General features: G+C 38.3%; 1 protein-coding gene across 1 annotated transcript in view; it reads left to right on the top strand.

The window, feature by feature from the left end:
- The first annotated feature begins 5,226 nt into the window (after positions 1 to 5,226).
- Positions 5,227 to 26,424, top strand: part of UGT8 (UDP glycosyltransferase 8) — a 102,591-nt gene continuing 81,393 nt past the window's right edge. The window contains exon 1 of the mRNA XM_044682424.1: positions 5,227 to 5,303. The gene's annotated coding sequence lies outside the window, so the exon portion shown is untranslated. The remainder of the gene's footprint in view (positions 5,304 to 26,424) is intronic.

Raw genomic sequence — 26,424 nt, 5'->3', positions numbered from 1 at the left:
GAATTTGGAGATGAGTCTTAAAGATAATTAAAGGATTATAAAATAAAACTATTATAAAGATGGGTTTAAAGACAAAGTAAAATCTTCCTTAATAGTAGTCACTTGCATAATAATTTATTATTTGGTCTATACTTGTGATTTCATTGGTGTAGAAAATTCTTAGTGAGGAAAATTCCTTTACAAATGCAGAGTTGCTTCGCGAACACTGAGAAATTAAAAAGTCTGCCTAGGGTCACTGATTCAGTTGTCAGAGGGAGAATTAAACTTAGTTTTTATTGAGGCTGGCTTTTTATCCACTCTTCACTTTAATATTTATTAAGCACTTTCAGAAAAGAAATTTATCCATAGTTTCACATTTTAAATGCATGAATACTTTTTTTTCCCAGATGTTATGGCTTGCTGCCATAGTAAGGAGTAGACAGTATTCTTCATGGGAACTGTGGGAAAAAAGAGAAGACATATAGTCCGTGTTCTGAAGAGACTTGACATTTAGAGGAGTCACAAAGCATGTACATTTGAGGCCATCTCATATAGTGACATAATCTCACCTATCTCAAGCATAGCCCAGACTCTAGAACTAAGGGGAAAAAAAATAAATGAAAAAAAAAACACTTTTTAGTAAACAAGATGTTAAAACATTCATGTACTTTACTCATAGTTTAATTTAAATAGCTCTTAACCCAGGCGATTTATTTTTGTTTTATAATTATCTGTAGCAACAGAAATATTGTTTGAAGAATGACTTGTGTATATCCGCTTTCTGAAAAAGAACAGATAAATAGAAATAAGCAAGATATAGTTTTTTATATACAAATTAATTTTTTTTCAAAGTTTGGCTAATCTGGTTTCTTAGCTAAGAAAGATGACAAACAGCAAATTTTAAAAGTTGTATTGGGCCTACTAATAGACATGAGTAAAGAGATTAAAATTATTACTTTTTTTCAAAGCAGGAAGAAGAACCACCGAAAATATAGTGGTCTGGAGCTCTCTAGTATTGGGATAAGCATCCCTAGGCATTTCCAAAGTCCCAGCATACCCTTATATTAAAAAAAAAAAAGCAGTATTAGGCAATTTTAAAGAACCATGACATATTTTCTTTGTGGATAACAAAACAATGGCTTTGAAGAAAAACATGGAGGTTTCAAAAACATTTGTATCACAGCTCAACTAAAATAAATATATAGAATTCCAAGGTAATTATTTTGATAGACCAATCTCATTTTAATGTATATAAATTGTAGTGTACCCTTTTAAATAATTGTAATAATAGTACTTATATGATACTTAAAGGTTTCCAAAGCACTTTATAAAAATCATCTCATCCTCATTGATACTTTGGGAGATAAGTCCTATTATTATTTCTATTTACTAAGGTAGAAAGAGTTTAAATGCCTTGCCCCTCCCCGCAATTGGAAACTGTGCCATCCATCACTTGGGGAATGGATGAATAAGTTGTGGTGTGTGGTTTGTAATGGAATACTACTGTGCCATGAGAAATGATAAACAGGATGAGTTGAGAAAAACCTGGAAAGACACAAACTGATGCAAAGTGAAGTGAGCAGAACCTGTAACAAAAACAGTATACGATGATCAACTGTGAAGGACTAAATGATAATTAGCAAAATAAATTCCAAAGAAGATGAAAAATGCTATTCACAAACAAAGAAGGAACTGTTGGAGTCTAGTTGCACATCAAAGTACATCACCTTCCACTTCATTTCCTTTAGGAGTTTTATGTTATATGTATGGTAAGTGTCTTCTGTTATAGCATGAGCAATATGGAAATTTATATTTTGTGAAAGCACTAGTATAATGTATTAACTGCTTCAGGGAGGGGAAAAGGAAAACTGGAATCCTAAAAAATCAGAAAGCAATTGTCAAATATTGTTTCTACATCTAATTGAAAAAAATAAATTAATTAAAAAAGGAAAGTAGAAAATATTTAAATAAGTAAGTTATAAAGTACTCATACAAAAAATGATGAAAGGAGATCATTTTTACTTGAAGGAAGAGGGTAAAAGTTTCATAAAGAAGTGGTATTGAGTTGGTCACTGGAGAAAGAGTCACTCCAACTACAGGTTGATGTGAAGAGAGTTGCCAGGAATGGGAGAAGGCATAACCATCATTTAAAAAAATGAACAGAACCAAGAGAACATTGTAAGCAATAGAAATATTGTTTGAAGAATAACTTGTATGACCATCTTCAGATAAAGAACTGATAAACAGAAATAATCAAGCATAGTCTTATGTATACATATACATGAATATATTTGTCAAATGATGCTTTTACTTGTGTGGGTAGGGTATAAAGGGAGGGAGATAACTGGGAACTTTAATTTAACAAACAAATAAATATGGTGTTAAAATAAACAATTAAAAAATAAAAGCAAAAGTAAATTTTAAAAATTGACTTGGTTAGGGTCACACATTTAATAAAAATATGTGAGGTCAAATCTGAAGTTAGGTCTTCCTGATTCCAGGTCTAACTGTATATTCACTGTACAACTTATCTTTTTTTATTATTATTAAATCTGTTCAAGGTGAGTTTGTTTAAAAAAAAAAACACCAAACTACAAATCAGTCTCAGGTTAAATTATTTTGTGTATTCTACATAAGAGAACAAGGTCCTATATAAGGAACAGAGTCTATATTTGAAATTATTTACAATTATGAAACATAGATAGAGGTTTCAAAAGGTTTATAAGTGAATATTCTAGAGCCTTCCATAACCTCACTAGAGTCACCTGGATAGATTTATACATTATTTATCTCCATTGCATTTTGCTTGATAAGCTATAAATTAATGCTTTATATAGAAACTGGGGAATGTATAATTAAGTTACAGCTTTTATCAATTATTTGTTTTTCATTCTTCTTTTTCCTTACCAATTTGGCCCAAATGACCAATTATGGCCACATGAAGGAATTCCACAGCAGGAAGACCTAGAAATAAGGCCCATGCAAATGTAGGTAGTTTGGGAGTTGAGAAGTCTATGCCAGAAAGTTGGAGTAGTGGAAATTCTAGGTGAGTGATTCCTGGTAGTTTTTACATAGGGCAATGATTTCAAACGTCATTGAAAGGTTAAAAGAGAGCCTCTAATGCTTTTTAAAATACTTCAGTGATTTAGAATATCATTAATGTTGGTTACAAACTATTTTAATTTCTTCTAATGAAATTAAAAAAAAAACACCTAGAAATGTAATTCTCTCAGAACAGAATTTGGAAGTTTAGAACTTAGTGACTTTTTAAACATGTCTCTAAAACTACAACTATAATAACACTAACATGTTTAGAATATTAAGATTTGGGGGCATAGATTCTAAAACTTTTATTTAAGGAAAGGCCTCAAAACCACCTATCTTTTCATTTCCCACCTGGCTGAATACTTATGGACTGCTGCTAATACCTTGTAACCTCTTTGAAGAGAGGAATTGTCTTTATTTGTTCTGAGACTTAGCTTGTACCTATTCGGTAGTTAGCTCTTAGCAAATATTAAATTTTGTAAAAAACAAAACAAAACAAAACAAATAAATATGAACTCATTATTCCTACAACCAGCCTGAGAGGCAGGTGCTATTTGATTGTACATATGAGGAAATTGAGGCAGACTTGTCCAAAGTCATCACATAGGTAGTGATTTCTAAAGTCAGAAGGAAACTGCCATGGTCTCTTCCCAAATTCATTTTAAAATACCTTCTACGGGTATATACTCTGACATCCAATGGTCTCCTCTGTTTAAAACACTAAGGGGCAACAATTGTAATTCAGCAATGTTGGTTTTTTTTTTTTAAAACCACTGGCTGCAAAACAGAATTATTGGATCCATCTACTCTGAAGAACATCTCCAATTCCTTCCGAGTTCTCTTTGCTACCCGTAGGAAAAGGCTGCATTGAATAACTTTACCCCCTTCCAAACGTTCAACTCTGCAGAACACCCATTAATGCCTCTTAACAGTGAAGCGCCCTGTTCTTCAGGGCTTGCTGGGGGTGGGGGGTTGGGGAGTGGAGGAGGGGGGAGCGCCTGCTGGGGTCGGAGAAGCGCCACGCGTCCGTCTCTGGTCCGGCCAGGAGTCTGTGCTGCTGCCGCTGCCGCTGCCACCGCAAACCACTGGGCAAACACACACAAAAAAGGTCTGAAGCTTGAAAATGCAACTTTCTGCGAAAGCCGCTGGGGAGCCTCCATTAATTGAGGGTGGTAACCAAGCAGATGAAGCCAAAACTGCGGCGAGAGGTACCCCCAGCCGGGGTCTGGGGCTATTTCCTTAGCCGGCTTCTCCTTTTCCCAGTGCTCCCAAGCGGGGTCAGGGTCAGAGTACAGGTCAAGTTCAGAGGTTTACTCGCCCCTCCCCGCCCCCAGGGGGCTCCTTTTCTTCCCTCTCGTCCCTTCAGGCAACTTTGCAAAGGGGTCTGGGGGAAGCCGGGAGAGGAATGGGCAGATAGATGGACCCGGGGAGTAGGGGTCACCACTCAAGGTGAGGCTCTTTTGAAGGGAAGGAGAGAGTAGGTAGGTGGGGAAAAAAAGGAAGGCGTGGGGACTAAGGCGAGAGGGGATCGGGAGGGCACTGGACACGCCTTGAGGTGTAGGGGGGTGGGGGCGGGGCTAAGCGACTGTCCCAAGGTTCGTCGCTGGGAACGCGCCCGGGGATTGACTCCGAGAGAAGCTCCGAGGGGGCGCGAGGGGCCAGCCCACTTGTACCCGCGCACCTCCTCCTCCCCTAGTTCCTCCTCCTCCCCGGAGCTCACCTTACGTCGGTCCGCCCGCCCGCCTGCCGGTCCATCCGTCCGTCGGTGCTGCGTTCGGCGGAGGCTTCGGGCGAGGACCCGAGCGGAGCAGAGTCCATGTGCCTGGCGGGCGGGGAGGCTGCGGCCGCCGCGTGAAGCGCCAGCCCCGGCCCGTGGGATGCGGAGCTGAGCGCGCCCGCAGCGCCCCGCCGCCGAGCCCCCAGCTGCGCCAGAGCGAAGCCGGAGCCGCAGCCGCAGCCCCGTTCGGGGGTGGGTGGGTGGGGGGCAGGGGCCGGCCAGAGCCTCGGCAGCAGCTCCCGGCCACCGGGCACTGGGGTCCAGGTGGCTCCCGCGCACCCACGCCAGGGAAGGCACCTGGCAGTGGCGGAGCAAAAGGCAGAGCCAGGCACCTGCGGGCCAACGACCCTCCGCAACATTAAAGACCCATCCAGTCCTCTCCTAAGCCACTGGAGGCAGGCGGCGACACCTGAAATTCGAGCAGGAAAACGGGTCCCTTCTGTCTCAGGCTAAGATTACAAAGGCAGGGGTGACTCCAAAGGAGCAGCAGCCGTGAAACGAGGTGAGAGAGGGGAGCGAGGAACCCCCCACCCGCACACCCCCAACAAATCTGGGGTGGGGCGCTTGGCCTCTTCCTCCGCCCGAGGATGGAGGAGGGGGATGGAGCAACAAGGGTCAGGGGAGTCTGGGGGAGAAGTGGTGGGATAAACTAGCTCACTTAGCGGCTGCTGTCACCACCTTCAGTCCCTTATGGATCCGTGAGTCACTTAAAGGGATGCCCGGAGGCTGTCAAGTTCCTGGGTGCAAACCGCGGTAGGAGGGGGAGACTAAGAAGCTTTTCGAGCTTGTTCCCCCTCCCCACAGGCTGGGCGCTGGAACGGAACTCGGGCCCCAGGCTTGGAGGGGACTCCACCCCCAACCTGGGAATAGAAAGTATTGATGGGACGTATGAAGTTCCCATGTCCCCCTACTGGAGAGCCTAGAAGTAGAGGGCTGGGCGGGGTCTTTGGGCAGGCTAGGGGAGAGAAAAACTTCCCAAGAAAATAAAACTAGCACAAACTCCCCAACCGAAAGCAAAATCTTGGGCGTTATCATCATTATTAATAATATTCTTTTCACAATAATAAGAATTCGTAGAAATGGTTGCCATAGCTATTAAAAATCCACGCGCGCGGCCTCCCCAGGGGTCCCTAAGAATGAGGGGCGGGAGGAGAGGGCCCAGCTCTCTGGGGTGATGAGGAGCTGGTGCGGGGTTACCCTTAGACGGGAAAGGTTGCAAAGATTGGATGGGGGGTGGGCCAGGACAGGTGGTATCCAGGGAAATGGGGAGATGCGGTCCAATGTGCCCTATGCTGCTGGGGCAGATCTGTGAGGAGGGTGGGGAAGAGGAGAGCAGAGAGAGGGTCTGGGGCGGGGCGGGCGGGGATGGGCTGGACCACACCTGTGTTAAGAGGAAGTGCACCGGGAGTGGATGAGGCGAGTTTCCTAGGAGGCTGGAGGCGTACCGCGCTCTCTCTCCTTGGGATGCTGCCACCGCTTTCTGTCTCTGAACCTTGGGGAAGTGGAGAGCCTCATCATTTTAGGGGAGCACCTGTCCTTATTGGGAAGAACCCACAGCTAGTAAGCCCGAGTTGGTTGCGTTTCTTCTTCGAGCCCCAAAGGCCCGACTCATTCCCAAGCGGGAAAGCTGGGAGGAAGGTGGTTTTAAGAAGCATTCCTTTTGAAGGAAAAGCTCAGCAGGTGTGCCGTTTGGTGACCCGTCCTGGGTGGCCGTGATTCTTCAGCCGCGCCTGGGTGTAGGCAATACTGTCTTTACAACTCGGGGGAACCGAAGGGAGCTACTCCCTAGGAGAAAATTTGTGGGTGAGTTGGGCTTACAGGTGGAGGGAGGAGGGAGAGAACATCTTGGAATGGATGTCTCTGGCAGGAGAAGGTAAAAGCCTGCGCCCTTGTGGCGTTACATTTCCCTTCAGATGTAAATTCTCTACTGGGGCAGTATGGACCTCCATAGTTTATTGTTAATTTAGTTAAAGGTCAGTCTAGGTCTTTTCCATCTCAGGGCTGTGGAAGTGTTGACTTTTACTTAGCCATTTTGGTGTTTTTAGTGTGACAGCATCAAGTAGGAAGAACTTTAGTTGTTATCCATAAGCATGAGGTGAGAGTTATTGCTGTGATCTGGTAGACAAAAATAAGAGTATTTTTGTAGTGCTTTACTATTTCTAAAACATTTTTGACATAGCAGCAAATTAAATCCTCCAACAACTCTACTTTTCAGGAGAGGAAAATTGAGTCTGAACTAGAGTGATTTGCCCAGGATCACTCAGTTAGTAAAGTGAGGCAGCATTCAAATTTAGGTCTTACTAACTTGAAATCTGGTTCTCTGTTCAGGACATCACACTTGGGAAGGACTACTATGAAAGTATGGGCCCACCAGAGGACAACCAGAAAATACTTGATAATTGGCTCTAAGATTATTTGTAAGGCAAGAAATACCTTTTTTTTTTTTTTAAACTCATACCTTCCATCTTAGACTCAATACTGTGTATTGGTTCCAAGGCAGAAGAGTGGTAAGGGTTAGGCAGTGAGGGTTAAGTGACTTGCTCAGGGTCACTAGGAAATGTCTGAGGTTAGATTTGAACCCAGGACCTCCTGTTTCTAGGCCCGGCTTTCAATCCACAGAGCTACCCTGCTGCCCCCAAGAAATAGACTTCTTGTGGAAGGTAATTAGAGTGGTTCATCTTTTCTTAAACAGTTTTAAATAAATTCTTGAATTTTCTATTGGTGCTATTTTCAGCTCAGTACGACTGACTTTGTCATTTTTTATGCACTTAAAACATTATTCTGAGAGAAGGTCCGTAGGTTTCCTCAGTCTATCAGAAGAATCTATGACACACACAAGTAGGTTAAGCCTCTCTTCTTGCCTTGTTATCTAGTGATCTGAGTACCAGAGTCAGAAGATCTGGGTTCAAATCCCAGATATCTTCTGTGTAACTATGGGGATAAGTCACTTATAAAGTCTGAGCCTCAGTTTGTCTGTTCATAAAGTATCATATTTGTACTTTCTAAGACTGAATTTTCTCCTACAGGAGCAGAAATCATTTCCTCACTGGGAGTTCTATACACCAACGAAATTAAGAAATTAAAGACCTAATCTGCAGAACAAACACTTATTCTTTTCCCAGAGTGGTTGTGAGAAAATTGTTTTGTAAACCTTAGGGTCTAGATTAGACCACAATTGCAATATCAATATTAGGAATCTGTTTTTTGTCCTGTTTCAAATGTTTTTTTCAATGTCAGTGAGTTAGAAATTCTCTACACTTACTTCCAAAAGGAGAGGAAAGTTTGTTACTGTGATGTCTTATTTTCTTCTCGAAAATCCGTTTTTTTAAGACTATTTGTTCTATACCTTTCCGTATTTTATGGTTGTTTATGTAATAAAAAATAAATGGTCCACTTTAAAAAAATGATTTCTGTAGTGTAGGGAGCTCTCAGATGAAGTTCCTTCTTAGCTCCACTTGCTATTCTCTGTGATTTCTGTAGGGGTTTGTGTTACTAGAGTGGAAAAATGCTTGAGAGATTTGAAATCAGAGACTGGACTTCAGATTATAGTCTTGCCACTGAATATCTTTTTGGACCCCAGGCCTCAGTTTCCACATCTGTAAAACAAAGGGGTAGACTTAAGAAATCTCTTTGACTCTTTCTAGCTCTAAATTTATGAAGATTTAAGTTGTAATGTAAACTCCCTTCCCCTTTTTTTCTTTTTAACTTTTACCTTCATTAGCATCAGTGCTCTGGAGTGGTAAAGGCTAGGCATTGGGGGTTAAGTGCCCAGGGTCACACAGCTAGGAAATAGTGAGGCCAGATTTGAGATGTATTGCAGTCTTGAGAAGAGAAATGAATCCTATTAAGTGCAATCAGTTATGAGAAAAGTTAGGGGAAACAAACAAAAAAATCCTTAAATACTCAACCCTTATTCCTAGTTTAGTTGGAACTTTTACTGTTACAAAGTACTTTCCTGGCTTGGTTTTTCAGAATGTTCTCTTTTACCTTTTACTTAATAAAAAAGCAATTTCTTTTGGATGTGAAACCCAAGTGTGAGAAGAATTTCCAGATAACAGAAACAGCCTCATAAAGGAAGGCCCACAGATTTTTATTTGAAAAATTGCAAAATTTTCCCCTATAGTATACCCAATCTGAACTTTGAATTTTCATAACACAATTTAAACTTTTATGACTTGGAGTCATTATTTTAAACAATACTTATTAAATTGAGCAGTATGTGAATGAGATAACCCTGACTTTTTTTTAACAACTGTTTGCCCCCAATTAAATAGCTCTAGTTTTCTGTACTAGAAATTGGATATACAAGAAATAGTCTGCTCTTGATAGTTTTTCTGTTTCCCTCCATAGCCAGTGTGAGTGTACCAGATGACTTTTGTTTTTCTTTCCCACACAGACTTCCCACATTTCCTTTTCCAGCTCATTTTACAGATGAGGAAACAAAGGCAAACAGTTTAAGTGATTTGACCAGGGTCACTCAGCTACCAAGTTTCTGAGGCTAGATTCGAACTTGGGAAGATGAATCTTCCTGATTCCAGCCCTGGTGCTCTATCCATTGTACTGCCTAGCTGCCCTGTAACCTAGTATTTATAGGCTTAAAATAGTAGCCCTAGTTGAGAGGAAACTTAACTTCTCTCAATTATCACAATGCCAATTAGTATTACAGAAAAAAAATACAACTTGCCGTTTATAATGCATTTGGTTTTTAACCTCTTTTTATTTTTATTTGTTTTCTCCACAATATGGTATTTCTATAATTCTCCAGTCTTGCCAAATTAGATGTCTGTAAAGCAGTTAGCACAGTACCTGGAACATAGTAGGCATTTAATAAATACTTGTTTTCCTGACCCAGGAGAGATGGAAAATAATCATCTTTACCATTCTTCAGAATATAGCTTTTTGGGGAAACCTTTCTTGATTTTGACATTGACTGATGACCAGTAAGCAAAAAGTAGTGGAGGTTGAGAGGAGCCGCTGGGTAGCTCAGTGGATTGAGAGCCAGGCCTAGAGATGGGAGGTCCTGGGTTCAAATGTGATCTCAGACACTTTCCAACTGTGTGACCCTGGGCAAGTCATTTAACCCCTATTGGCTAGCCCTTACCACTCTTCTGCCTTGAAGCCAATACACAGTATTGACTCCAAGATGGACGGTAAGGGTTTAAAAAAATTAAAGAAAAAAAAAAAAAGAAAAGCAATGGGATTCAGTTTAGAGTTGAAAGACTTGGGTTCAGATTCCACCTCTGCCACTTGCTCTCTCTGTGACCTTAGGAAAGCCTTGATAAGTTGTTTCCTCATTTGTTAAATGATGGATGAGATATTTGGATTAGATGCTCTCCAGGGTTTCTTCCTGAGGCAACTTAGTGGTGCAGTGTTGGGCCTGGAGTCAGGAAAACCTGAATTCTGATTCTACCTCTGATCCTCATTAGCTGTGGGAACTGGGAAAGTCGCTTAACTCTGTTTGCCTCAATTTGTTTCTTGTAAAAGAATTTGGAGAAGGAAATGACAAATGGCCCTCATCTCTTTGCCAAGAAAACCCCAAATGGGCTCACAAAGAGACACACGTGACTGAAACAGTTGAACAACATTCAGTTCAAAGTCTGAAGGGAAAGGAATGGTCATTTTAAGGCAAACTATCAAAAGGGCTCTGATCTTTGCAAAACATATTTAGAAAATTGAATATGAAATGTCCTGATTATGTATGTCTTACACTAAAACGTAATTAAAGCCTACTTGGCATGTCTCTGAAAGTGAGGAGAATGGTTATGGAATGTAAGATCCTTAGCTAGAACTCAGGGCAGGAAAGCAGAAGGTTTGCTCTACAGTGGGGAGCCACTGCCCCAGCCAGTGTGGAGAAGCTAGTCTTTGGGAGAATGAAAGATTTGGGGAAGGGGTGAGGGCCAACTTGAATGTTTCTTCATATCTGTATCCATTGATTGACACTATCACGTGTTGACTATTGAAGCACGCTGTCCTGGTAGGGCATTTGGAGGAAATGTTTTTTCATATTTGGCCCATAAATATGCAATTCCCTTGGCGCAACCAATGTTACATATCCTCAGGGAAGGCTAGCATTTATTTTTCTTAGACTTTCTTTTTTAAAAAATATTTTATTTTCTCAATTATGGAGAGTAATAATTTTCAACATGTTTTCCAAAACTATAAGATCCAAATGGATTCCGCCCCTCCTTTACTCCCTCCTCCCTGAGGCAGATGGTAAGCAAGTTGATCTGGGTTATGCATGTATTATCATGCAAAACATAATTCCATATTGGGAAGGTGAGCATTTTTTAGGACACTAGTTAGTGTAAATGAAAATGGGGATGTGAAAGTATATTTTTCTCTTGGCAGTTATAGAATCTTAGTTTTCAACAAAGATATGGTTTTAGGTAAAAAACTTGGGTTAAATGAACTCACAAAGTTGACTTGAGAAAAAATTGGCTAAAATTAAATGAATTATTATTGAACTAATGAGGCAACTTGAAAAAAGATTTACTCTTAGATTTATGTAAATATGGTTTCTAGTTCCCCTGATATTTTCAGTGCCCCAGGATGCTTTATAAGACTAGAGATTGCAGAGCAATCACTAGGAATCTTTTCCTTGAGAGTTTCCTATATCAGTAAAATCATGATCATAGATTTAGAGTTTGGAACTCTTAGAAATCACCTGACCAAGGCCCCTCATTTTGCAGTAGGAAACTTGAGGCTTTAGTCTAAAACTTTTTTTTAATTAAATTGTTATTTGAAGTCATCTTCCTGACCCATCCAGTAGATTTGGGAGGGTTTGATATGGTTTTGGTATAAGTAACTAAAATTAAAATTATATTATTGAGACTTAAGGCTATCTTGTTACCTCATTGGCAGGTAAAGACATGCCGATCTTTTCCATGTCCTTTGTGAAACAGTATTACTTAGTCAAAAACATTGGATTTTTAAGTCACTAGACCCGACTTCAAATGGTGTCAAGTAAGGTTACATACTATAGGAAAGGCTGGCACAAACATATATATGTGTATGTACACACACATAGAACTTAAGACACATCATTTAACCTCCAGGGGCCTTCAGTTTCCTCACTCGTTGAAAGAAATGGTTGAGATGGACTTAGATCTCTGAGTTTCTTTTAACTCTTGATTTTTTGAGCCCATAAAATATTACAACAAAATTTATTACATGAGATAATTCATTGGTTGTTTAAAATACCAGTTTATTGTCGTTCCAAAATTTTTAGTCTTGTCTGACCCTTCGTGACTCCATCTGAAGTTTTCTAGGCAAAGGTACTGGTTTGTTATTTCTTTCTTCAGTTCAATTTACTGATGAAACTGAGGCAAACAAATGACTTGCTCAGGGTAACATAGATAGTAGGTGTCTGAGACTGGATTTGAACTTTGGTTACCACCTAGCTGCACCTTCTGCTTCATAATGCTAGAGGTGCCTAAAAAAGCCACTTAGTAGCTTGGCTACCTCAACTGAAAACTGATAAGGGTACTCAGCGAATCATCATCATGAAATCATTTATTGAACCATCTGGAAGAAAAAGTGCTGATTAACAGGGAGTTCTGATTGAATAAAGTACCAGAGAACAATATTTAATATACTTCTGTGGTTGTTTTTATAATCCTCACCTTTCTCTTTTAGAATCAATACCATATATTGATTCCAAGATGGAAGAGTGGTCAGGGCTAGGCAGTGGGGGTGCCTGGGGTCTCATAGCCAGGAACTGTCCCAGGCCAGATTTGAACATAGAACCTACCATCTCTAGGCTTGACTCTGTCCACTGCCCTCCTCCCTTATACTTCTGATAGTGATAGATTATCCATAGTTTTCCTTGGGTTGACTTGTTTTCTTTAATAAGTTAATTTTTATTATTTGTCTAATTTTGTGTGTGAGACAGAAAAAGGCAGAGAGAGATCACTAAGGAACATGAAACCAATTGAATATCTATTTTAATAGCTTAAAATGTTCATGAATCAAATGTCCACACACACTTTGAAATTGCTAATGAAATGATCATCTTGATTCTGTATCATCTTTTAATTTAATTGATCCTGTTAAGTCAACTGATTTTGTCCTAAATCATGGTTCTTTGCCTCTGAACTTCATTCAGAAATCTACTTCTGCTAATCACTGTTCTAGTTGGGCCTCCAAGAAATCTGTCCTCCTTGAGAGATGCAGGTGAACACCAGGGAATCTGGTCCAGTATTTATACACCACTCAGTGTTCCTTCCAGGTGGTCTGGTTTGTTATCTGGAGATGTCTGAAATCTCCCAGGGGGACTCAGACAGTGAGCACTTCTTAGTGAGGGTTGGGAAGAAGCAGGTAGTAGCTAGCTCCTCTTATTCCCAATTTCCAGCCAATCACATTGTCATCTCTGCCTCAGTCCTTTCACCAATCCTGTTGATTTCACCATTCATTACTTGTCCTCACCTATGGTGTATTGTTCTTCGTTCTGAATTCCCCAAAACTATGAGAAAAGAACTGCTTAGGTCACTTTTTGGTAAATTCATGTTTTACTATTAAATTGATCATGCTCAGAAGTTTGTGATTCAGTTTACCTTAATTTTAATTGTAACAGAACAAAGAACAAAATTTAGACAAACAACTAATAGGTGATTTCCAAAAGCTTATCACTGCTTTCTAATTGGTTAGAAAGAAATTGTTCGCTTAATCAATTGATTAAACATACTCCTACTACTTCTTCCATGTTGAGGTGTGTGAGCATTTATTTTTTATTTTTTTATATTTTATTTTTATTCTATTCTCCCTGAAAGACTAGTGGCCTGAGAGTTAGAAGACCTGAGCACTAATCTTTGCTTTGTCTTTATAAAAGATTTGATCTCTAACAATCTTCTCTAGGCTTCAGGTTTCTCTTCTGTAAAAGGGACTGGTTGAACAGGGGCCCTCCTGAGAGCCCTCAGGCTCTGATGGGCTATGATGCTGAGATTTTGGAGGAAGAATTAAATGGGTAGAGGATTAGGATCGTCCTTTTATGAAGCCTACTTTCCCAAAGGATGTCATAGGAGTAGTTCCCTAGTATATGGCAGTGATATACACATTATACAATGTGTATATCACTGTACTTGGGTACTAGCCAATTTAAGAAATAACCACAGTTTATGATCATTTTGATAGCTCTTTGTGCAATCACCCTTCTAGCTCAGCTTCAGATGTCTGAATGGGCCTGAAGTAGGTCACGATGATTGATGGCTTTCAGTTTAAAGTTGCCATGGATTTACTCATTGTGCACCTTTTACATACAGCAGTCCATTCTTGGGTGATTCTTTTCCCTTTCAGGCTTAGTAATCTTTTGTAATAGGTTGTAATAAGTCAAGTTGCTATTAACTTAGATAAGAGTGATGCACACTGTTTAGCATTCAGGATATCTGAGCCAACAAAGAAGAAAAGACTAGGATTTATGGATTTCTGAATTGAATCATAAACTAGGTTGTATACTTGGGCCAGTACCTTTTTGAGACTTAGGCGTGGCGATATTTGGATCAGAGCCAATCAGTGTGTAGTAGGAAAATTCCACATTCACACTGTGGTTTTCCAATGTCTAATGGTCTTCTTTAAAATGGTTAGTATGTTGTTTTTATATGAGCATGTGATTGATTTCCACTAAAATGACTTAGAATAGTATTTTGTTGTAATTGCACAAAGTTTAAGTGTCAATTCGATTTTTTTGAATATCAGCAATATAGATGCATAATACACTTACCCATTTTAGTTATGAGCTTTTTAGTTTGCTTTGATATGTAATAGTCTGATTATTGTTAACACATAGAGGTATATGTGTATCTTACTATATTAAATTGAAGTTATTTTAATTAAATTAACTTTAATTTAATTGAACTTATATTAAAGAAACATGTCGTGTTAAAAGACATTTGCAACCTGGCATAGTAAGAGCTGACCTTCAAATCAGACCAGAATTCAGGCACTAAGACATATAACTTTATGTTAGACCTGGGTAAGTAATTGAATCTTGAAGTGCCCTCAGTGCTTCCCATTGAAAGTTATCATGTAGCTCCTGGAATCTGATACAGGACGGCTTAGGTGATAAAGAAAAAAGTGGGAGATAGATGATCTTGTCTGTCAGCTCATGGCTGCTTCTCCTAAGTGCCTTTGACTCACAAGTTTAATATATATATATAGAATTTAAACCCCATTTCACACAAAGGCACAAAGAAACTTCACAGTTGCACAGAAAATACAAATTATATCATGTCAGAATTCAAAAGAGCCTCAGTGGCTCAAGATGAAGATAAGTCAGGAATAGAACAAGGCCAAGTTTCAGCCACCTTATTATCAGAAAGCTAATTCCAGGATACTTTTCAAGGGCAGAAAGCCCCTGCTGGTTTGAGGTTTTGGCCTTGACTGTCTAAAAGCAGCTTTGAGCCCAAACAGCTGCATTTCTTGACCAAGGGAGAAAATGTTAACCTCTTGACTGCTGGTTTGCTAAGTACTTAAAAGTTTTCCAATGAGACTATAATGTTTCTCAATAAGAAAATGTGAGGATCAGAAAAGGAGTCAAAAGAGGAGTCAAGATTTTTATCTTAGATAACAAGGGTCAACACATGGCTTTGCCAGACTGCATTGATCTTTTGATGGGGTCCAGATAAAAATACCTATTTGAGACTCTGTTTCTCTTATTGGCCTCCCACACTTCCCAGAAACTAAAGTGCAGAACAGATTGTTGTATAGGTGGACGGGGTTTGTTTACTGGGAGATTGCATAAGCCAGTGAAATGAGAGATCCAAACCCCTTCTCTGACCCTGCCCTCCACCAAATAAAGAAATCATTCACTGAACTTAAGAAACTGAAGTTACCACTCACCTCAATTAAAAAAAATACATCTTCATTTAAATTTTGAGTTCCAAATTCTCTTTTTTTTTCTTCCTCTTCTCCTTTCCTGAGACACAAGCAGTGTGATATAGATTTTTCCATGTACAATCATATAAAACATCCTTCCATTACTATCTTCAATTTAACATGAATTCTTGAATAGATCTGTAATTCTAATGTTGAGCCTCATTTAAAAAAAAAGTCATCTTATCTTAGTTGCTCCAAACTTATAGACCAAAATAATGAACATTTATTTCCGTTTATCTAGAAGAAAATTTGAAAAATGTATTTGTGTATATGGAACTGTGAACCCATTTAAAAATTTTTTCTCCCCTTGAAAACCTTTACTTTCCATCTTAGAATCAGTACTGGGTATTAGTTCTATAGCAGAAGAGGAGCAAGTGACTTGCCTGGAGTCACACAGCTGGGAAGTGTCTGAGGCCACATATGAATCTAGGACCTCCAATTTCTAGACCTGGCTATCAGTCCACTGAATCATCTAACAGTCCCTCTTCTTCTTTTTTTAAAAAAATCTAATGAATTACATGTTACTTTAAAAACCATCCTGCTTATCTTTGCTTCTATTTGAACTTTTTTATCTCTTTTCTGTATTAAAAATTAAATTTCTTTGACTCTTCTCCATCTCCCCCCTTTCTTGACTTCTCTATTGCTAACCTTTTCTTTTACTGATAATCCTTACATCCAATTAAAAACCAAGCAAATATGTACGTAGTATATATAGTTATATACACACACATATATACAACATTTTAACTAATAAGCATAATGAAGCCACATGGTTTTAAAATTTAAAAATGTGTAACTCCTTTTGTACCTTGAACCTTTCTTTCAGATGGTAACATGCTTCATCATAGGTCAGTCATCTGGAGTCATGATTGGTCATTATGCGAATCATTATGTGTCTTTTCAGGTTGTTTTCTTTAGAGTGCTGTTTTATAAACTCTTCTGCTAGTTCTGCCCACTGCAATCAATCAATTAACAAACATTTATTAAATTTCTGTTTGTTTCACTTTGCATCAATTCATACTACCCAGAATTCTTTGAAATCATCTCTTTTGTCATTTCTTAATATTGAGTTAGATCATATTATATTGATATGTTCCACTTTATTCAACTGTTCCCAACTGATGGGCAGCTTTGATTCTAGTTACAGTGGTACTTTGACACATATGAGTTTAATTCATTCCATGGCCAAGCTCATAACTCAATTTACTAATGTGTCAAATCAAATTTCCCCATTTAAATTAATGAAAATGCAATTAATTTGTTCTGGCCCCCAAAAGCCACATGAATTTTTTGTTTTATATGCTTTTAAATATGAACTTGTACTTTATAAATAACAAACAAATATATTTATAGATAAGAAAGAATGTAAAGAAGTAATAAACTTGCTTATGAAATGTTATTTACCTTCAAGGTCAGGTGGAAAAGAAGGTTTTCTTTTTGTGGGCTATCACTTAACATAACTTACTTTCTAGAGATGGTAAAATTGACCATGTACATTACTTTTGATATGTAACTTTATTGCTAAACTTACTTGCTATTTTTTTTACTTAATTATCATTTTCTTCATTGAATTTTGACTTTTGCCACACTTTCCTCCATTTCACTTAGATGACATTTCAATAAAAACCTTTCCGTGGAAGTTTGTTTCTTCCTCCCTTTCAGAACGTTTTGATAATAAGTGTTGTCACACAGCTTCAATGCATGCCCTGTTGTAACTTTTTCTGGGTGTATCTTTTCAATAAACTCTTTAATTTTTTCCCAAATCCTCAACATTTCCTTAATCTCACTTGTACTGATTACCTCATCCACCTCAGACTCCTCCAACAGACAGAAGAAGTTCATGATTCAAATATCCACTTGTGACTTAAAGCAAAAAATCCCCATCATGACTGTTCCTATCTCAAATCACTCATGACTTAAGGTGCTCATTTATCAAGGCACCACTGTATTTGCTTCCCCCTTGCCCCTTTTTAATTCTTCTTTCATTATTAGGAAAATTATTTTGCTTCAATATTGCATGTAGAGCACTACTAGTACTTTTAGGGGTTTCTTAGAGAAGGTGATCACTGGATTCCTTCTATCTTGGTGCCTTGGTTCTAAAAAATCTGACCATTTTTTGGACTATTATTTCTGGAAATATTGTTTAGGCTTTTTTTCTTCAGTGTTCTTCTAGATCAGTTGTTTTCAATATCAACTATCTCATTTCCTTCAATATTTTTTTCAAAAATATTTGCTTGGTTCTAAAATTTCTTTCTGTCTTTTAAAATTAATTTCTATTTAGTCTTATCTTTTTTTTTTAAAGGAGTTCATTACTTGTATCAGTTTATCGTCTGATCTATTTATTTTCCTTTCCTTTTTTTAATCTCTTGTTTCATTTTTATTTAGTAGGTATTCATTTATTGCTTGTAGAAAATATTTTTTCTTTTAATCTCAGCTTTCAGCCATTATGTAGTTACTTTCACCTTGTAACTTGTATTTTTAGACATCTCTAGATCTTATATATGTGTGACATACATTTAATGTATATGCACATATATGTATATAATTTTAAAAATACTAGTTACTTTGCTTGCTTTACTCATTTCTCAAGCTTAAGTTTCTGAATTGGGGCTTTGTGTCAAGACCAGCGTGATTGTCTCAGGTAGGTCTTGCCTTGAGTATGGGTACCTGACCTCTGCCTCAGGTATTAGACTCCTCTCCCTCTCTAGTTTCTGAGGTTGGGACGCCCTGGATAGTTAGACCTCTATAGAGTTTCAGAATAAAGTGCTATGATACCAAGAACCCTTAGCTACTTGGGTTGTCCAGATATGAGAACTGGCTGCTGCCATACTCTGGATCCTGCCTGTGGATTTCTGACTACCTTTGATCTTTCTGGCCATCCTTGGCCATTCTTGAAGGGCCTTATATTCTTCCTGCCTCTGGACAGTGAAGGTTGAAAGCTGCATTTGTCTCTGGAGGTCTCTGGTTTCTTGTTCTCCTTCAGAAGAGACTTATTTGCCTCTTCTGAATCTGGCTTTTCTTGTGATCCTCTTTTTATTACATCAGTAATAGAGTTTCTGGCAGAATTTTTGTGCAATTCAAGGGTAGAGGCATTAATTCACTGTAGTTTCTCTTTAGATCCCTTGATCATTATTGGATCTGGTGTAATTTTCAAGTTTTTGATGATAAAATTATGTGGGGGCTGTTCAGGCAGCCATCTTGGTCAGAAATGAAACCACTTTTTATTGGGATAAATCCAATTAGTCTTTTTTTTAAATTTTTTTTAAATTTGAATTCTTTCCCTTTCTTCTTCCCCTTCCTTACCCATTGAAAGGGTAAGAAAAATAATAGTCATTACCAATTTGTAGTCATGCAAAACAAATTCCCATATTAGCCAATTCTAAAGAGGAGAAAAACAAAGAACAGTAATAAAATATGCGTCAGTTTGCACTCTGAATTTCTTATATGCAGGTGAATAGCATGCTTCTGTAACATGGAAAATGGCAGGGTGGAATTCTTGCAAGATACAGGCCATTTTCCATGTTACAGCTTCATATATGAGTCTTTGGTTCATGTGCATGGTTCATATATGAGTGGTTGGTTAGTGTATTGATCAGATTTCCTAAATTTTTCAAAGCTGATTAGTTTTACAATATTATTGTTATAGGAATTGTTCTCTTAGTTCTGCTTACTTTACTTTGCATCAGTTCATACAGTTCTTCCTAGGTTTTTCTGAAAGCATCACTTTCATCTGTTACAATTAAAAATTAATCTTGAAGACTTTATATTAAATTTATAATTGTTTGTAAAAGAAAGAGAGAAGGAAACATATTACCAGGATTTAATAATTACCATAGTCTCCTGGTCATGCTGCTTCTTCAGATCCTGGATACCCATTTGGCCTTGGCACATGGTCTGGCCAGATAAATTAAGTCCAGAAAGAGAGAACTTGTGTTTGGGAAGGGATCTGAGCAAAAAAAGACTGCAAGTTCCCACTTGCCTGGGCCCTTATCCCGCACTGATGTTATATCTTCTCAGCTTTCTGAGTGGGCAGGCTGGGTAATGTGTTCTGCCACCAGTCAAGGGCTTCTGCCAGCCCATTGGTGAAGTCGGGGCTTCAGTACATCAAGAGGTCTCCCACTCACATGACTTGGCGTTCTTTCTTAATGCACATGTGCCAGCTAATGGGTTCTATTTTTATGTTAATTTCACACAATCACCCTTCTGATTCTTTGAGAGGCCAACATGTTGAGTCTCCCCACTTTTGATTTCAGGAGACTAACATGCAAGGTTCCCCAATGAATCATTCCACATATGGTGCTTGTACAATTTAGGATTAACTTACTGAGAGCATAATGGCACAAAAAATATTCTATGTTTCATGGAGAGAGTAACTACAGTTTAAGTAATTAAAAGAAGGAAAAAAGAAAAAAGTGATTGATAGGTACATTGACAAGGAGCCATTAGGGGAATTCCTCTTTTTTGGTACAATAGTTTTACAATCAAGATAAAAAAAAAAACAAAACAAAACAGTTCCTGGGAAGAACAAAAGTGGATGAAGGGCCCGTATCCAAAGATTCACATGGAGTCTCATAATGTAGTGTGTGATTTCTGGAAACATCCTCTATTGCTGTCATCAATAGAGCAGTATTTAACTTAACATTATTTTCTCCAGGATATTTGCTTTCCTGTTTCAGGTTATTGGCCATATCTTTTCCTAAAATTGCTTTTAAAAGGTCGTAGACTTTGGATTTTTAGGATAATTACATCATTTCCTATAACAAAGTAGTATCCTATCACATTCATATACTCTACAGCTTAATCATTCATACCCTAACTGATGGGCATCCTCTCAGCTTCTTTTCCTCAACAAAAAAAGAACAACTATAAATATTTTTTTTATGTAAAAGGATCCTTTTCTTCTTTATTTGATCTCTTTGAGACATAGACCTGGAAGTGGTATTTCTGGATCAAGTTTAATACCTTTTGGGGTATAGTTCCAAATTGCTTTCCAGAACTGTTTTGACTAATTGATGGCTCTGTCAACAGTGTATTAAACCGCTTGTTTTCCCACAGCCCTTCCATTTTCCTTTTTTTTTTTTTTGCTAACCTGATGGGCATGAGGTAGTATCTTAGTATTCTTTTAATTTTCATTCCTCTATTAATATTTTTTAAAATCCAATTGCTAATTTTACTGAGGGAGCCTAGTCCTTTTGTAAAATGAATTAATCGGCCTCATACATACCTGTCTTGTAAGTACATATTTTCATTTGACCATTAAAAAGAAAATAAGGAAAAACAGGCACGCCCTTGATTGCTTATATGCAATTTAACCTTTCAGAATTAGTTCACTAAAAGTTAAAATAAAATCTTTACCCCAGGCTATGTGTAAAAAAAAAAAAAATGAAGCCATCAAGCATGAATGGAATTGTTCACGAGCTTCTATGAGAGTAGGAGCAAATAAATGCTGTGAATGGACCACTCTCACCATTACCCTATCTGTCCCACCAATAAAATGTGTTAGATTGAGGGATCTTTCCCTCCTTGAGACCTTGAATAAGTTCTGGAGCCTTTGGTGCTTACTATAAGCACTTGATTATTCTTTTTGTTTTCTTGAAACAGGGGTCAGCAACGTATAGCTCTTTCTGCAGGAGCCATAAAGTCAAATTTTTTTCAGGTGCTGTTACAGGAGCGGCACTGTGAGCACTGTAAGGCTCTCACGAAATTACATTTTAAAAAATGTGGTGTTTATGGCTCTGATGGCCAAAAAGGTTGCTGACCCCTGCCTTGAAAGGTCATTTTGTTGTTCCCTACTAAGTAGAAGGGGAACATACAAACCACTTCTTCTCTGCCTCTTTTTGTGGCTCTTCTTTCAGCTCTTCAAAGCTTGGTCCTTAGCAGTGTCTTCTATTTCCATATTCACTTCCATTCCTATTAATTCCGTGGTGCTTCCTGGGAGATAATTCTGAAAACTACAACAGAGTCAACCCTAAAGTCTCACACATGCTCCTCTTCCATCTTTCCAGTTGGCTATGGAGAATCATCACTCTTTCCCCATTCCTTCCAGAATTTGTCCTCCATTTTTGCATTTCTTATCAGCAATATCAATGTTCTTATGGTTTTCCACACACACAAATGACTTAATTCCTAATATCTAGTCTGCTACTAAATCTTATCATTTTTAATTCATTTCCCCCTTTCCATTTCCACTGCCAACACCCTATTGTTGGTCCTTAAAGATGTCATCTCTGTATTAGGTAATAATTTTCAAATAATTTCCTTACTGTCTTTTTCTGCCACTTCCATCATACTTAGTACTAGCAGAATATCTTAAAATATAATTTTCTTTATGCCACTCTTTAAAGGGCTTGATTTCCGCCTAAATCAATTGTAAATTTTGCAGACTGGCTTTTAAATTCCTTTATAATCTGGCTATATTTTACCTCTCCCATCCCTCACAACTTTATTCCCCATTCACCCCTTAATAATGAAATATTCCCTCTGGTATTCCACTCTAGTGGTTTCCTAATGGCTATATGCTATTCACATCTCTAATCTCAGTTTTTTGGTCACTCATCATGCTATTTCCAACATATAAAATACTGTTCCTTCTCTCATCCCCCTAACTAAATCCTACAAATCCAAAAGAATTAAGCTCAAATTCTTCCATCAAGGCTTTCTTTTTACTTTTCTAGTGCATTTTAGATCCTGTTGATTTATAATTTAAATTCAAGACTGTTGTGTACATAATTGCTTTTAAATTTTGTTACTTTTCCTTAACTAGATTGCAACTAGATTGCATGTTTATTAGGGCTGGCCCTTTCTGGATTTGTGTATCTCAGTATTACTGAATATATATATATATATATATTTTTTTTTTAACTTGTCCTTCAGCACTGTCCTTCAACAAAGATTGTTGAATGCTTCATTCCTTTTCAGTTGTAAGTATTTTCCCCAGTTAGATTGCAAAGTTCTTCAAGGCAGGTCCTTGACTTGGATGTTTTTATCCACAGTGCCATTGAGTATTTTTTAAAAAGTTGTCCTAAGAAGTGCCCTTCAATAAAAATTTATTAAGTGGTATGGTATTCAGTGGATAAGGTTATGTCATGCAGATCTTGGACTCAGAAAGCTTGCAATCTAATGGAAATTAGAGCATACACACAAGTGTGACTAGAATAAGTGTGTTAAGAGTAATAAAGGTGGCGGGTAGGTGTTTCCAGACACACCTTCCGATCTCTAAATTATTTCTTCTTTTTTTTTTCTTAAGGAAAATTTAGTTCTTTGAAAAATAACTTTAGTTAAGATGAAGTTTCTTTAGTTTGAAAACAATGGTCTCCTTTATGATTGAATAAAAGAAGGAATCCCTTTTATCTGGTGATATGTCAAGGGAGGATTTGTGGGGAAGGCGGTATCCAGGACTATGCAGGGGTTACCCAGGGGTTGAGCCTAGGAAGGAAGGGAGATAGGTCATTAGATACACAGTGGGAAGAAGAAGAGTGTAATGCTTTTCAGGATGAATGAATGAAAAGATGATGCTTTTGAAAGCATGAAGAAGGAAGAGAGGGCACAGGCTATAGGAGTGACAAGTCATTTATCTTGTAGGAAGTTTCCTAGATAAAGTCTCTTCGTGAGAACAACTATGAGCTTGGAGAGAAATAAAGATTTGTTTTATCTCCACTTCATATTCACTCCCCTCCCCACTTTACATAGGAGGAAACAGAGACACAGATTTTAAGTGATTTCCTCAAGGTCACATAGTAAGTAGAGCTGAAATTCAAAGCCAGGGCCTTTGTCTTTAAATTTAGCATTGTTTTGCACCTGTAACTTTTTTTTTTCAATTAACAAGCATTTATTTTCTCTCTCCCAATTCCTTCATGTTCAGCCTCTCTGCCCCCATTGAGAAAGGGAAGAAACAAAAGAAAGGGAAACAAAACCCTCATAACAAATAGATGTAGTCAAGTGAAACAAATTTTCATGTTATGTATGGCCCCCAAATTCATTTCTCACTCTGTATCTTAAACCTATTACCTCTCTGTCAGAAAGGATAGTCTTGTTCCATGCTGGGACCTCTGGGATCTATTACAATATACTATCAAATAATAACTCACATTTCTGTAGTACTTAATGATTTTTATATATATATATATAGGTAAGTGTTTGTAATATCATTATGAGAGGAGTATCTCTGTGTGAGTAAGTTGAGGTATAGAGGAGCATGATGGCTAGAGAGATCCCTGAGACTGGAATCAGGAAAATGAATTAAAATAACATTTGTCAGCTGGGTGGCCCTGGGCAAGTCACTTAACCTTCATTTAACCTTAGTTTGGCTTAGTTTCCTCCACTGTAAATGGTGATAATAACAGTCTCTACTTCCCAGGGTTATTGGGATCATCTAAATGAGATAATTGCAAAGCACTTAATTAGTACTGTATCTGGTGCATAGTAGTACATAATAAATGCTGCTTCTTTTCCCTCTCCTTTATTTCTACCCAAGCCGGAAATTCCCTCCAGGATTCACAAGCAGGTTTCCTACTCTCAAATCTAACCTATCTTCACACTACCACACTACTTTTCTCTCAGTCATGGCTCACTCATCCTTTTTTTTTTAATTTAAATTTTTTATTTTGAATATTTTCCCATAGTTACATGTTTCATGTCCTCTCCCCCCAAACCTCCCTAACTCCCCCCCCCCCCTTAGCCGATGTACAATTCCCCTGGGTTTTACATGTATCACTGATCAAGACCTAATTCCATATTGTTGATAGTTGGACTAGAGTTATCGTTTAGTGTCCCCAATAGTAGTCACTTGTCCTTATGCAAGGATGTGTTGAAAATTTACATGGAGCTAAAACACAACAACTGTAATGAGGCGTAGGGGAATGTTTATATTATCCCCGTTTTTCGGGTAAGAAAATTAAGACTCAGATATAGCACCACATATTTGTGAGTATCTGACCTGGTGCTCAAACCCAAGTCTTCTGACTCTAACTCAGCTCTTCTTTTAATCAGTTTAAACTTTTGCTTGCCAGTCTATCACCTCAAGGTGCCCTGCCTTTTGTTCCCTCATGATATCTGCATTTTGCAGTTTAAGACATTATTTTTCACATGTTTTGTTTGGCAGTGAACACATTCTGCTGCTACCCATGGGGCTGCCTCTAGCAGTCTTTTCCCAGCTCCCGATTTTACTGCTTCTCCTAGCTAGTATAGATTTGAAAAGCAGATAATCAAATCAGTTGGAAGAAGTATGTACAAATAAGACAAAATTGTCCCTGAGCAAGGATCTGGGGAAAACAGACCTTGAAGAACAATCATGGATGCACTTTGCTCCATTTGTTTTTGTGACTCATAAGCCTCTTTTGCTTTTTTTTTTTTGGGCTCTTGGCTGCATTCTCTATGATTTTGGTTGAAACAAATAGCATTCATTCATCAGAAAAGGCATGATGCAAGTGGGCAATAAGCAAATTTAAGGTAAAGCTTTGTAGTTATTGGAGTTATCCTAAAGGGCAGGGGGTGGTCTGCTTCAGAAGGTATTGTATTACTACCCCTTATTGGAGGTCTCCCAACAGGTCTTGGATGACTCTTCATTAGGTATGAGGTAGGTGGGACTGTTTTGGAGCTGGGTTGAACTAAGTCTTGAACACTTGAGTTAGACCAAATGTTAGTCTCCTAAGTCCTTTCCAATTTTGTGATTTGGTTTTGTTTTGTGCAAGATATTGTTCCAGGGGCTAGTTTATAAAGAAAAAATGAAATAGTTCCTGCCCTCAAGGAACTTCCATTTTGATATTTTCCCTGAGTTTGCTGAATTCTAGAGAGGTAAGGAATGTGTGTGTGTGTGATGGTGGGAAGGCTTCCATCTTAGAATCACTACTGTGTATTGGTTCCAAGGCAGAAGAGTGGTAAGAGCAAGGCAATGGGGGTCAAGTGACTTGCCCAGGGTCACACAGCTCAGCTAGGAAGAGTCTGAGGCCAGATTTGAACCTAGGACCTTCTGTCTCTAGGCCTGGCTCTCAGTCCACTGGGAAGGATATTTTCTAAAGATGTTAAGGAGTGTTGAAGAGTGATTGGAAAACTGGCTTTGGAGTCAGGAAAAGCATGGTTTCATTCCTGCCTGGGATATATACCTACCATCTTTCCCTCAGAGAGTCATTTAATATCTCAATGTTCGAGGCAACATTGTAAGACTTTAAATTTCAAAAATGTTGCCAGTCTGAATTGGTAGAAGGAGTTTCTTCTTCTGAAATTTCCCTTTGTAGATCAGCTGACAAGATTTATTCTCATTTAGTTTTATTTTTTAAATGAACTTTGACATTATTTGAAAGCCATTATCAGTTTTGGACAGAGGATTGACATAACCAGATTTGTGTATGTGGAGTCTCTATCACTATTTATTAAGTTCATGCTATGTGCCAGAGATATAATGACAAAAATACTTGCCACTGGGGAACTTATATGCCATCATCCTTTCCCTTCCCTGTTAAAAGCATTTTATTTTTCTTGTTCCATTTCATCCCTTTGGTGGCTGAATTGTTAGTCACCCATTCTTGTCTTCAGTATTCCTTCCTCTAACAGTAATAATGGGGAATATTCCATTTTTTCCCACTCATAGCTGTGCCCCAGGGGCATCCTGTATATATTCCTGTGTGAATTAAGACTAAATTTCAAATCTCTTCTAGCTCTACATTGATGATCCCGTGTTCTTGGAGACTGACCTTAGGCCATTGCCATTTTTCCTTTTAGCTATTAATGTCTCATCCTTTCTGTTTATGTATTGTCTT

The sequence above is a fragment of the Gracilinanus agilis genome, chromosome 6 (assembly GCF_016433145.1).
Source record: "Gracilinanus agilis isolate LMUSP501 chromosome 6, AgileGrace, whole genome shotgun sequence".
NCBI lineage: Eukaryota > Metazoa > Chordata > Mammalia > Didelphimorphia > Didelphidae > Gracilinanus > Gracilinanus agilis.
Note: the sequence above shows the minus strand (reverse complement) of the source record. Positions and strands in the feature narration are given on the sequence as shown.